Source organism: Pholcus phalangioides, unplaced genomic scaffold (assembly GCF_987345545.1).
Source record: "Pholcus phalangioides strain wild (caught in Gottingen) unplaced genomic scaffold, Ppha-v1.0 ptg000013l_1, whole genome shotgun sequence".
In the NCBI taxonomy this organism is placed as follows: domain Eukaryota; kingdom Metazoa; phylum Arthropoda; class Arachnida; order Araneae; family Pholcidae; genus Pholcus; species Pholcus phalangioides.
Genome location: NW_028301606.1, coordinates 16,249,288 through 16,262,797, shown reverse-complemented (window position 1 = coordinate 16,262,797; position 13,510 = coordinate 16,249,288). Strand labels below are relative to the sequence as shown.

Below are 13,510 nucleotides of genomic sequence, written 5' to 3'. Positions count from 1 at the left end.
GAGATGACGAAAGAAAGTAAAATGCATCTAACATTCAGCGGCCATCTTGGCTCGAAAATTCACTGCATTTAATTCAATAGAAAACGAAGAACATTCATACGTTTGTGGTTTTTCTCCTTTGACTCGAGTTTGAGATGTTCACACCTTGGTTCTCTGAATCATGAATTTTATATACAGGGTGTCATGATCAAATGCCCCAACCCATTTTTAAATGTCATTCAATTTGCGCAACACTTTCTTTAGAAAAAAATTTTCTCAATAATTTTCATGCAAATTTTGGTATGAAATGGATATTTTTGGAAATTGAGAAGTTCAATGAGTGTCGTAATACTTTTTTAAAATTTTGTTTTAAAAAAAAATTGATTTTTATAACTTTTCAAAAATGAAATTTTTGGAAATTTTATATTGATTTTCAATCGGAATTTTTTTTCTTCCCATGACCATGAATAGAAATAAATTTAAAAAAATAGTTTTTTTCCTAATCATATCCCAAAATCGTAATTACTAATTATTTCACTAATTTAAGTTAATTAATTTTTAATTAATTAAAAAGTCAATTGATTGGAAAATTACATTAATTACAAAGAAAAACATGCAAAAAATTTATACTCAATTTTTTTAAAATTTTTAGTTATTTAAGTAACTAATAAAAATAATTTAAGTCACTAAGCTCAAATAGTTATTCGAGTAACCAGTCATCATGCACATAAAAATTGTGCGATACAGTCAAAAATTTAAAGAGCGATCAAAAATCGGTAATGCCACGCAGGGTAAATTCGATTGTCGGACTCTGAGGATTTGATGACAAATATTCAAAAAGTGTCATTACATACGGTGTGACATTGTTACATGCAAGGGAAAATGGTCTTACTATAGGAGATGGCACAAATTGGTATTTAGAGATGCTAATCATCAATGTTAAACTTAATTTACTCAGGATTATATTTTCAGATCAGGCAACTTTCCATGTATCCAACAGTGTTAATCCTTTAAGCGTTTTCAAAAAATTCCTGAATCGCATTATAACTGCCCTAGTGGAAATCACTAACCCTCCTAGAAATCGTCATCTATTTTCATGAAGAATATTTTTTTCCGATTTCATGAGCTGTTAAATGCTTTCGTCCCAACACCGAAAACAATAATAATAAAAAAATAAGGAAGAGAAAAACTCTCTCTCTGTCTAGCGTTTTTCTATTATTTATACTGCACACGTAATCCTATACCTAGAAACGGGAAGGAAAAATAGTTTCTGTCTTTCTGTTGTAATAAGTTTGAACAAAAATTGACTCCGCACACTGGCAGTTGATCAACCGGTTCATTCGGGGGGGGGGGGGGACATATTTAACTGTAAAAACAACTTCAACGAAGCAGCTGGGCTCGGGGTTGCCGAAATGAGAGGGTTTTAAAGAGCCCGAGATATTTCGTGATTGCCGAAATAAAGCGGATCAAGTTAGACGAGATATCTCATCATTACCGCTGTGAGGGTTAATAAGCACAGTTGTTGAATTTGGGACTCAGAAAATCCCCATGGAATTTTTGAAATGGAATGAAATCATTTCAAAATCGATGTGTGGTGCGCGTTTTCGCATTATATGGATATCTGGCCATTACTCATCCGGGCCACAAAAGAAGCAGTTGTGGGAGTGCCTGATCTAAAAAAAAAATTGAACGTCGCTTTCGATTTACTACTTTTCTCATATATTTTTCAACTTGTTGTAAAACTGCTCAAAAACAGGGACATTTGAACCGGACACCCTGCATTTTCTCCTGGACAATAAAAATTTCACTCATTTAAAGTGTTCAAAAATTACGAATGACATTTATGAGTATTTTCTAACATATTTGCTGGATTTAAATGCTGAATTACGAGTGCATTTTAGATATGACAACGGTTTCTACGACTTTAAAACTAAGAAAATATTATATATGTTGACTAGTAATTATAGTAATAACATTTATGGTATTTTTAAAACTCGAGCCACCGTGGAGTGGCACAACAAACCGATGCTACGATACAAGAGTTAAATATTCAAGTTCTTTGCATTCAACGAAAGTTACATTAATTATTCTTAAGAAAGCACCATTCTCTCAGCAAAATCTTTATTTTAACGCGTGTTTTCTCAAGTTTAGCCATGAGCAGTGTCTCATGACATCGTTTTCACAAACAGACGCCGTTTGGAGTCAGTTGAGTGCGTTCCGTGTCGTGCATTGTATGAAAAAAATTGAGCCACCTGTTGAATGAAGTCTATTACAGTCGGCCCCCCCCCCCGTATTCGCGGGGGTAACGTTCCGGGGGTGACCGCGAATAATAAAAACCATAGTTTTTTCTTGTATTTCTCGTTGTGATTTCTGTTTGCCGTTTCTTTTTCATATCATCAAGTATGTTGGAAAAGGATGACAAGGCTTCCTCTACCAATTTTACTACACGTGAAGAGCGTACCATAGAGGGATCTATGTCATGAAAAAAATCTATTGCTGATTTGAACGTGCAAAGCCCTTCCGCTATGTTACCCATGATGAACTTGTCTTTATCTTGATCTTCTTCATCTGGTACCGCTTCAGTTTCAGGAGCAGTCAACTACATTAATTCCTCCTCGGCCAATACCTCTGAATTGCTATTAATTAGCTGTTCGACTTCCTCTATATCCATATCATTGAAACCTTCGCCACCCACCTGTTTCGCTAACGCGACAATGTTTTTTATAGTGTCTTCAGTTAGCTCTGTAGAAATGGATGTGTCCTTTAGCGCACATTGTGGCCAAAGGTTAATCCAACCCGAGGTGACTATTTCTCTCTTGGGAGCTGCCACGGCTCTAGTGATGACAGTATTGTCATTATAGCAAGCCATCCTCAACATGCACAACTACAATTTTGTGAACAAAACACATGAATGACGACTTCTGAGTGTTGCAAAAAAAAAAAATCCAATTAAGTAAAAAAAAACCCCGCGAATATTGCTCGATCTTCTCAAACATTTTCATTGCACGACACGGAATGCTGCTACACATTGCTGACGTGATACAAAATGACATCTGAAAAGAAAAACCAGAGAGGCACTAAGAGACAGAAAGAGATCTTTAAAAGAAATACGAAAGACGGCACTTATTGGAATCACGAATAATTTTAAAATTCGGGGGTATTGTTATCATTTTCGCAAAATACCAAACGTACTATTTCATATCATGGGGAAAACTTCATTTACAGTTATCAGAATTTTGCTTTATATTATAGTTTTCGTCCAATATTTTGTCTGCGCAATTTCAAGAATCTTGGTTTCTTTCGGATATAGTTATCAATCAACTATTGTAATCAAAACCTCGAGTCCAGATGTGATCATATTAAGTGGCACACAATCCTTACTTAAAAACATAGTAGATACATCCGTGACCCCCCCCTCCCCCCTCCAGGATGTAGACAGAAGATGCAAAAACATTACGAAAAGTTTTTATCAGATGTAAAGCGATTAAACAGATTATAGCTCTAAATCAGCGACTAGTTTACTTCATCCTCCCCGAAGCAAAAGCAAAGTAAAGCCAAAAGCTTCATACTTATGTCCATTATTTGAAAAAGAGATGGTATATTTCTAAAAATATACCGAAACTAGAAGTGGATGATGTTCGACTCGCCATTTTCTCCCGCGGATAATAACAGGAGAGGATACAAAAACAAAGACTTAGTGACTGAGAAGAAAAGTTCAAGTGGAAAGGAGATTTTCATGCTAAAGAAATAACCTTTCTATTCCCCTTCGGGCTCAATAAGTATTATGTCATCCAACCCTGCCAGCTCCGAGTCTAGTCATCCTCAACATCCATTTTCATGAAGAGCGCTTATCGGATCATTCGCTCACCATCAGCAAAAGAATGGTGGTGCAATTGGTGCAGTCGTTGGTGCCATTTCGCTATCGACTTTAAATGAGGGGTGTATAGAGAATCATATATACGATGATTGCATTTTAACGTATTCGAGAGAACTATGCAATTTTTTTTTCTCTTCCTCCTCCTCCCAATACAAGGAATTCTGATTCGTACTTACAATGGAAAGTTTTCGGAAAATCGACGCGGACAAAGATTATGAAGGACTGGCCAGTCACGATGCTGGTCACAGGTCAAGAGACCATCTGAGTGGTGAATGAGTGAATATTGGGTTTCTGATGAGAGCATTTCGTAAATAAGTATGTATTATATGTACGCACAACAATTTTGCGCACGCATGTATGTACATTAGCGCACGGGTGACTTCGGTTAAAACACCAATGGTCTTAGGGGACGTTCAAGTATTACGTCAGCAGATTTTTAGCAATTTTTGACCCCATCCTCCCCCTTGTGAGCAAAACTCTGACACCCCCCCCCCCATCCGTCAGCAAAATTTCGTCAGTTCTGTCCTCGACCTCCGAACGAATATTGGGATCATACGTAAGCAGCTTAGATGGTGGGTCGCAATAAATTTCTTATAAGGATAAATTTTGAGTTTTTAGGTATTTTCTTCAAAAATTTTAATTTTTTTTAAATATTTTTGCATCAAAAATTATAAAAGAATATTAAAAGTTCGGAAAAAAATACCTAAGAACACAAAATTTATATTTAAGAAAGTCATTGAAATTCCCCCTCCAAGCCATATTTGATAAACTCATGGGTCCTACGAGCGATATGTGGCCCTCTGGGTTATTCGATGTGGCCCGCCACCTCAAACTTAATTTTGTAAAAAATGAACTAAGTGGAATATTTACAGATCGTTAAAGTGACCCGTGGCGAAATTTCAGAGCATTTTAGTGGCCCGTGGGGTACAATTTCAGAGCATTTAAGCGGCGCATGTCCAGATCACTCGATAGGTTCTTGGAACATTCACGGATCACTTAAGTCCCGCGACTATCACATTTGAGTAATTCAGTTAATTTGACTAGATCATTTGAGTGATCCGCGGCACAGTTCCAAAACACTTAAGTGACCCCTTATTATAAACACATTTAGAGATCCCTTAAGTGAGATGTGACACAGTTTTAGAGCATTTAAGCGGCCCACATTGCAGTTCTACATCACTCAAGTTACCCGCCGCACAGATTACTCGTGATCCGCGGTATAATCACGACGTGCGACGCAGTACCAGAGAATTTAAGTCCTCTAGTTCAGCACCTCACATCATAGTGCGTGAAATAAGGAAGGCAATATCGTGTCCCCAGTGGTGTAGATGCCATTAGCATGCGCTTGCTCCACATGCAAGAGAGTCTCGGTCGGAGACCAGATGACTTTCGAGTTCACCTCAGCACAATGTCTAGAAAATATGTTCCCTTGTTAGATACACATTGTATTCTATACTTTGCGACGAAGCACGGCTGGAAAAGATCTCGGCAACGGGATAAGTGCGGTGCCTGAGTCCTGGTGTTCATCGAATTTTCTATTGATAGCTATCTTTATGTACAGAAATATGATTTGGTGAATGATTGTTGATCATTGTTGAGTTTTAATCCTCTTGTATATGGAACATTGACGAAATTTTTAGAAAATAGTACCAGTGCTGTCATTGATACCATTCTGATTATAGACCACTGAAATATATCTACCGTCCAAATTTTCTCCTCTCCCACTTTGAGGTGTTTTTGATTGGCAAAGCAGAAAGTGATCACAGAAGACATGCGACGCGCCAAGACTCCTGTGACCAGAAAGGCCAAAGTTCCGAAACCCCCAAAAGACACCGAGAAGCTCGAGGAAGCTGTAGAGGCACTGGTTCCTCTGGGAACAAGAAAAGTCAGGTTCGAAAACTTCACGCCGAAAACCGGAAATCTGAAGAACTACAGCATCTACGAGCTGATCGAAATCTTCATGAGGTTCGTCAATTTCCAATGCGTGTCGAGTAACACGTGGCTCGCGTTCATGAATCGGAAGAGCGAGTTCAAGATCGGGCTGAACGCCGTTCAGGAGATCCGCGAGCTCATGGACGAGTGGTCGGAAAACTTCTTCTCGGCCGTCAGGAATGAAGACGCCAATTCCGATGACGATGATTATCAAGATGAGGACGATGACGAAGACGATGATTACCAAGATGAGGACGATGACGAGTTGAAAATGTGCACTGAATTCGATGAATTCACGAGGAAATTCTGAATAGTGTGCGGGACCCTCGTTTGACTTAAGGACAGACAGAGACAGGCGTAGTCGGTATATATAGTCAAGACGGCTGATCCCTCGGTATATCGAGGAGTTTGCTTGCGTTCCAGTCTGAGTAAAGTAATAGTCACGGAATAAAATTACTTCGACATCTGCAATTCGAATCGCTGTTACATTGACCAACATGTGGTTCACAAATTGAGAAAACGTACCGTCAAATGGGGTGAGATTATCCCACTTGGGGTGAGAATATGTCATCCCTTTATTCAGAAAACAACTCTTTAGTGGCTGCTATTAGTTTTCCCGATTAGCGGAGGTAGTGGTATATGTTGGTAATAGTTTTTTTTAATAACAAACCACTAGAAGAGGCACTTGTTTTCTGAAGCCCAGGATGGTGCCTTCTGACTTAAAGGGCATAATCTCACCTCATTTTTTACTGTAATTTCAATTAAAATGATAAAAAATTCTTTAATCTGTTCACGTATTTTGGCACCAAATTTGGTATTCGCAAATTTCGCATGTTCGAAAATAGAAAAAGAAGAGGAAAGAAAGAAATAGGAAAAAAAGAAAGAAAAAAAAAGAGGAATAGAGAAAAGAGGGTGCGATAGATTGTTCTTTCACCCTCACCCCCTCGCCTACGTGTACTTTCTTTCTCTTTCTTGTAAATATATAGTAGGAAGATATATATGAAGTCAAAATTGGAAAATAATAAATTAACTACTATATATATATAATAATAAATAATAATAATATATATATACTAATACTATATATATATAATAATATATACACTCATGTCCATAAATTAAGGATAATTCAGAATCACACGGAAATCGAAATCTAAAGTAAAAATTTCACCTGTAGAATTATCACACACATCTGCAAGAATGATATGCAAATTTCAGGAAGCCACCAGATGATGCCGATAGTACGTCACAATGACGAGAGTGTAAGAGCGGGGTATATAAGGAATGGTGGCAAAGAAGTAAAAATGTTCACAAGAGTTCTGTAAGGCGCTCAGTGCCATAAGCGAATAGTTATGACACAGAGGACGCATGTGGATGATTTTTTACGTGGTAGAATTATCGGCCGCCTGGAATGTGGGCGTACTCAGATGGAAGTATCCGAGGAACTTGGAATTGCCCAAAGTGTCATCTCTAGGCTTTGGCAACGATTCCAAGATAACGGAAATGTCAGTAGACGTTACAGTACAGGTCGCCCCCGAGTTACAACGCCGAATGAAGACCGGCATTTGGCAGTAACTGCCAAAAGAAGCAGACGGAGCACAGCATCCGACCTGTCTCGTCAGCTATCTGCAGCCACGGGTACCACAGTTTCAAGGCAAACCGTGTACAGACGTTTGGGAGATAATGGTCTATATGCTCGCAGGCCTGTCAGATGTGTTCCGCTCACGGCAACTTACTGTCGGCAGCGATTAGCCTGGAGTAGCATGGAGTAGTATATGTAATTCAAACAGGGAATACAACTTATGTGGTTGGTGCAAAAATATTGAAATGAAACATGAAAAAAAGGAGTAATAGTTTCATTCCCGAAAAATGCTAAGCAGGAAAATATAAAGGGTGTCCCGTAAGTGCTAATGCGGCCTTCATCTCATTAATTGTCCGTCATAGTAGTATGGTTCCAATTAAAAAAATTCTCAAAAGGCGGTCAAAAGTTACTATGCACAAATTTTGAGAGTGAAAATACAGCGTGTCACAAAATAAAAAAAAATCTAAATATTTATACGATACCCTTATCCACTAATTTCCAGTTGGGAAGTTATTGCAGATACAATGTATACAATAATACAATGTATCTCTTGAGGCCAACAGAAAAAAATAACCCATGTCTCTGAGTGCATCATTCGCTACAATATTTTAATTCAAAAAATCTCAAAAAATTTTGGAAATGGCAGGATAAGTAAGAGAAAGGAGCGCTGCCCGTTAGCTTTTGCTGTTGTTTCATAATTTTTTTCCGATTTTTGAATTAAAATATCTTAAAGTTATTGCACTCAGAGACTTGGAATTTTTTGTGTTAGCCCCAGGAGATAAAAAACAACAACTTTGTAATTGGATGTTAGAGGACAAGGGGGACTGTAAAAAATTCGTTTTTTTTTTGTTTTTTTTTTGTGACACGCTGTATTTCCACTCTCAAAACTGGAACAGAGTAATTTTTTAACAACTTTTGAGCATTTTCAAATTAGAATGACACCGCTACGATGGACGGTTGATAAGATAAGGCCGCTTTAGTACTTACGGTACACCCTGTACAAAAAGTATAATTTTCGTATATCTCCAATAACAAACAATTCTATAAATAAGGCTGTGCCTTATCTCTTCCTAAAGAAATTCGACTTCGAGCATTTAAATGAGAATTTACCAAGATATGAATGATTGAAATTCTTGATTTTCACTTTTACGCGTTGAAATGGCGGTCTCAAGAAATATATTTAATACAAATTTTCATTTTGAGGACCCGTGATGTCTGTCACCATGTTGGTCTACCACAGATATTGTACTCGCATAATTTTTTTTTTTTTTTTGCTATCCAGTGCATCCCCCATACGTTTGAAGTTCCTCAGCAATATTAACGTGGGGGCGGGTTTAGTTTAATATAAAAGTTTCAAAGAATAAATTGACATAGTCGTAAGCAAATAGCAAAAATCAAGTGTTTTAATCATCAATATTTCGGCGAATTTTTATTTTTTGCACTCAGGTAAAATGATTGTGGGGAAAAAAATACGAATTCACATTTTTTTTATTTGGGGCAATATGAAAATTACAATCATCATTTCTGGAAAGGGAGGGGTTGGGAATGAATATATATCCCAGCTTAATTTATTTCTCTTTCAACGTCGTTTTTCACATTTTTACGTGAACTTCGAAATGAACCGTGTAATTGATATGAAACAAGCGGTACTTATTCGTATGTATTCTTAAACTGAAAAAAAAAAGGAGGAAAACAATTTCAAAAAATGACACAAACATGGGTGATTAATCTGTCTGTCCTCCGACAGACGAAAACTCAGCACATTTACATTACGAACTAAACCAGGTCAAAATCGATATCTCCAAGAAAATTCTAAGAAAGAAGAACTTCTCTCGAGAAAGTTTACAAGCAAACAGAAAACATTTAAAAAGATATATATCATTGAGGATCCGGTTTCCAATACATATTTGATACTTTTGCTCCAACTTGCAAATACTTTTTCTTCGAAAAGAGCACCTGCCCCTCCGTAAGACGACCCCCATGCTGATCATGCGGGTACTAATAATAATAATATTGATAATTCTTACTTAAATGGAAAAAAAAACACACACAAAAAAAAAAAGAAACTTTCTTCTGTCCACAACCAGTAGTTATTCTAAATTACCAGTAAAAATACACGAAAATAAAATTATGTATAAGCCGAAAAGGAGGAAAATCAACGTCTTCTTGTTCTCAACCAGCAATTAAAGAACCGAAAATCGTGAAACAACACTTTACAGGTTTTTTTGTACAATAATAATAATAATAAAAACAAAAGGGTTCTACCGAAAAATATAAAACAAAACGTGCAAAACGTGAGTCAGATAAACGCACACACGCACACACATGAAAAAAAAAAAGAGTCGAAATAGGTTATAGCAGAAGCCTGATAACCTGCTGATAATGATAATATATACGTATATGAGGGAAATAAAAGAAAAGTAAAACCATTGTTCCAGTCTTCCAGTTATTGAAAAATCTGGATTAGATTATAACACTGATTTTTCGTGGAAAATTCCGCGTGCATCGTTTGTTTGCTACTGTTATTACATGAGAAGAGAAAAAAATGAAAACAATTTTGAGAACTTTCATGTTATCATCGAATTGGTTTTTTTTTCATAATAATTTACTTGAACAATAGGATTGCTTTTTTATGTTTGTATAGAGGATGTAGGTAATACTAGTTACATTTTTGAAAAAGTTTACAAGTGATTATTTTATTTTATGAGCATAAAAGATCGGTTACAAAATAAAACAGCAGAGGTTTACCAGCATATTAATTGGGATGGAATCCTTGATGATTAAAAAAATTCTCAAAAATCAAATAGAGAAACTAATTTTTGTAATTAAATTAAATTTTCCTAAATTTTCCTAAGTAGTTTTTATTGCACCACATACGAAACAATTTAAAAATACGACATTAAATAAAATCAGAAATTCAATATTTACTTGAAAAAAAATAGAGATGCAACATTTTTCCAAAAATTGTTTTGAAAATTAATTTATGCAATCCATGTCATTATATTGTGCAATTATTTTATTTTACTTTTTGATACCACGGAACAATAAGGTTTTGCGTAGGTCCATGATACAAGGTTTACCTTTTTCACGAAATTTTTTCCGTGACAATTTAATTCCGTCAATTTTCTCTATAATTGTAAAATATCTATCTATAAAGAATTCTTCTGCGTAATGAATTATTTTCATTGAAAAGTATGACTTCACTGATCTGTAGGCTACACATAATGAATTTTATTTACCTACGAGAGAGATAATCGAAAAAGTCGAACCTTTCACGTCTATTTTAGATGTACTGTTAAACAGAAAAATTATACGAAATAATAAATCAAATTTCTGATTTCTCCCAACTGCTTTATGATAAAAATTTTAAAATAAACTATTAAACAGAGCATCAGAAATCCAACCTGAAAAATGCAGATCAACATTTTTAAATTGTTTTAAAAATTAATCTATGCAATCCGTGCCATTGTATTGCGGAAATTGAACTAAATTAAAGATAAGAATTTATTAATACTTTTTGAATTAATTTGTTTTTTTAATGACAAAATTCAACAATAACAATTATTTTCAGCACTTGTAATTTTAGAAGAATAACTGCTGGAGTTGAAGAAATTTCGTCCTAGTGTGTGGTATATGCTTTTTTCTTTTGTTTAATATGAATCTAAAATTTCATTTCCATCCTCCAAGGAAAAAAACAAACAGAAATAAAACCACCACGGTCTTCAACAGTAGCCATTAAATTACGCAAAAGTTATTTTATGACTGTTCTTATTGTTTTACGCACGCAATAAAATATATCTAATTAAACCAGCGATATATCTTCCGAAAAATTATTCACGAGCGTATAAAATGTAAATAACAATTTCTACGAAAATTTTCTATTATTGCTCATTTTGTGAGCATTAAACACGTCGAAACAAATAGTAAAAGATTAAATTACTGGAAGGGAGGGTGAAAAAAGAAAAGACTTTTCATTCGAAATATTTGGTTAAATTAAATTTCAGGAATAATTCAGGATTAAATTCATTCACAGCTTATGAAATATGCACACGCATTTTAGCCCTTTAAGCACCAATGACGAGATATTTCGCCCCCATAAAAGTCTCTTATTTTAGCATTAACAATCCCAGATATTTTATCAAAAAGAATTCTCAATGGAAATCCCTACACCCCCTTAGTTTGAGCCTGCTGAAAATCGGAAGAAAGCCTACTTTATTAATAAATATATGACATTTTGAATAGGGGTTTAGTAATTTCTAATTGCCACTTAAAGGTTTAAATCCAAGTAAAATTCAATGAATTTATTTTTATGCCAGTCAATTTTCCAGTCATCCGTTGCATTTGAAGTAGGCCAATTTCAATTTTGAAGACGTACGTATATTAATTTTCCACAAATTAGACTTCGTTTTCGGCAGCATACATTTTGTGATGCTTAAGGATTCTTTTATTCGGAAGATTTAGTCCACGATCAGGAAAAAAAAAATTCTGAATATCAAAAATTATATCAAGATATGTCTGTCCGAAAAAACAAGATTTCAGATTCAGATTTCCCTCTAAAGATTATTTCTTAAAAAACTAGAAATATTTTCATCGTTAGAAAGTACTCTTATCAATTTTATACAGTTACTCCCACAATATAAACACTTATTTTCCGCTTTAACGAATATCAGCCTTAAAAATATAATATTATATATAAAAAAATCCATCTCGTAACTATTTTTTTTTATTGTTATTTTCTCTTATTATAAGGTTAAGTGGCAAGGTTTCCACGGCAGGAGGAAAAAGGTTTATTTTTGGGAAAGCTTTAATTGTTGATCCAGACAGTTTTGGTTTAACTTTCTATTTATTTATCTTTATTTTTTCCATTTTAACTTTACTGGCATTTCTAAAAAAACTCAACAGAAAGACTATCCCCTCGAGGGCACACGGAGAGAAAAATAGAATGTTATAGATGTTTCACTATAACTTGCCAAGAGACATGGTTCAAAAAACATATATTTTTTGCTTCTGTAAATGAAAACTACTTCACGACCGAAAAAAAAAAAAGTGAAATAAAATGTTTTTTTTGACTTGGTATTCTTCGGAAGAAAGTTTTACAATCAGCTGGCACACTTGAAAACACATAAAACATGACTCGTAAAGTTTTTAATGGCACGGATATCTCTGAGTAAACAAACTGGAAAACATTTTATTATAAGAAAATATATAACATTTCTTTTCAACTCCCAAGATGCACAATCACTTACTCGGTTTTTTGCACTAAATTCTTAAAATCATACGTTACGGGGTTTTTATTTATTTATTTTATATTTATTAGTTATATTTTCCCTTTTTTTTCCAAGTATTTCCACTGGTTTTTTGTGCGCATATTTCAGAACTAACCCTGTAATTTTCTTTCCTACTCATATTTCACTTCTCCCGATGACACAAAGAACTTAACTAACAAAATATGACTAGGTTTTACGACATTTTTTGGGTAAAAAAATATGAATAATTCTCTTCAGAGTTTACATTTCTCCTCTTTGAATTACCTCCCTCTAAATACTTTTTGAATATATTTTCCACTGAGATTTACATTTGTATGGAGATAGAGAAATCTTTGCGTGTCAGACATTCAGAAATAATCTATACATACATTTTTAACATGGTGCCATAGTAGAAATAGAGTGAAAACATGACCAATTTTTTTTAGATTCTCTTCTACTTCATTTATCCTACTTACTTTTTATTATTGCTTTGAAATTTAGAGGAATTCATTTACATTTTTTGTCCATGCATAAGTTTGAAAGCTTACATAAAAATTAGTTACTTTATTCGACTGAGAATGATGAAATACACGTGAATTTTATTCATTGAAAGCGGCATTTATAAGTAAAAATAAAATGCAATGAAAGGATTTTGCGAAGAACGAAATACAATTCAGTGAAGAAAAACCATTTTACACACCTTATTATTTTACACACGATATTATTTTTTCCCCTTCCCTACCGTTACCAAAAAAAGTTATTAAAGTTAAAAAGTTATTAAAATTAAAAAATTATCTTTTCATAACGTCAGTCATAATGCTAAATCCAATTTTATCAATAAGTACAATTCCTACTGTTTGCCTCCAGTTGTCGAAGTCACTAAACAATTCTCGC

General features: G+C 34.6%; 1 protein-coding gene across 1 annotated transcript in view; it reads right to left on the bottom strand.

Moving 5' to 3' along the window:
- LOC149078668 (plexin-B-like) overlaps positions 1 to 13,510 on the bottom strand; it is a 242,442-nt gene that overhangs the window by 164,528 nt on the left and 64,404 nt on the right. The window lies entirely within an intron of this gene.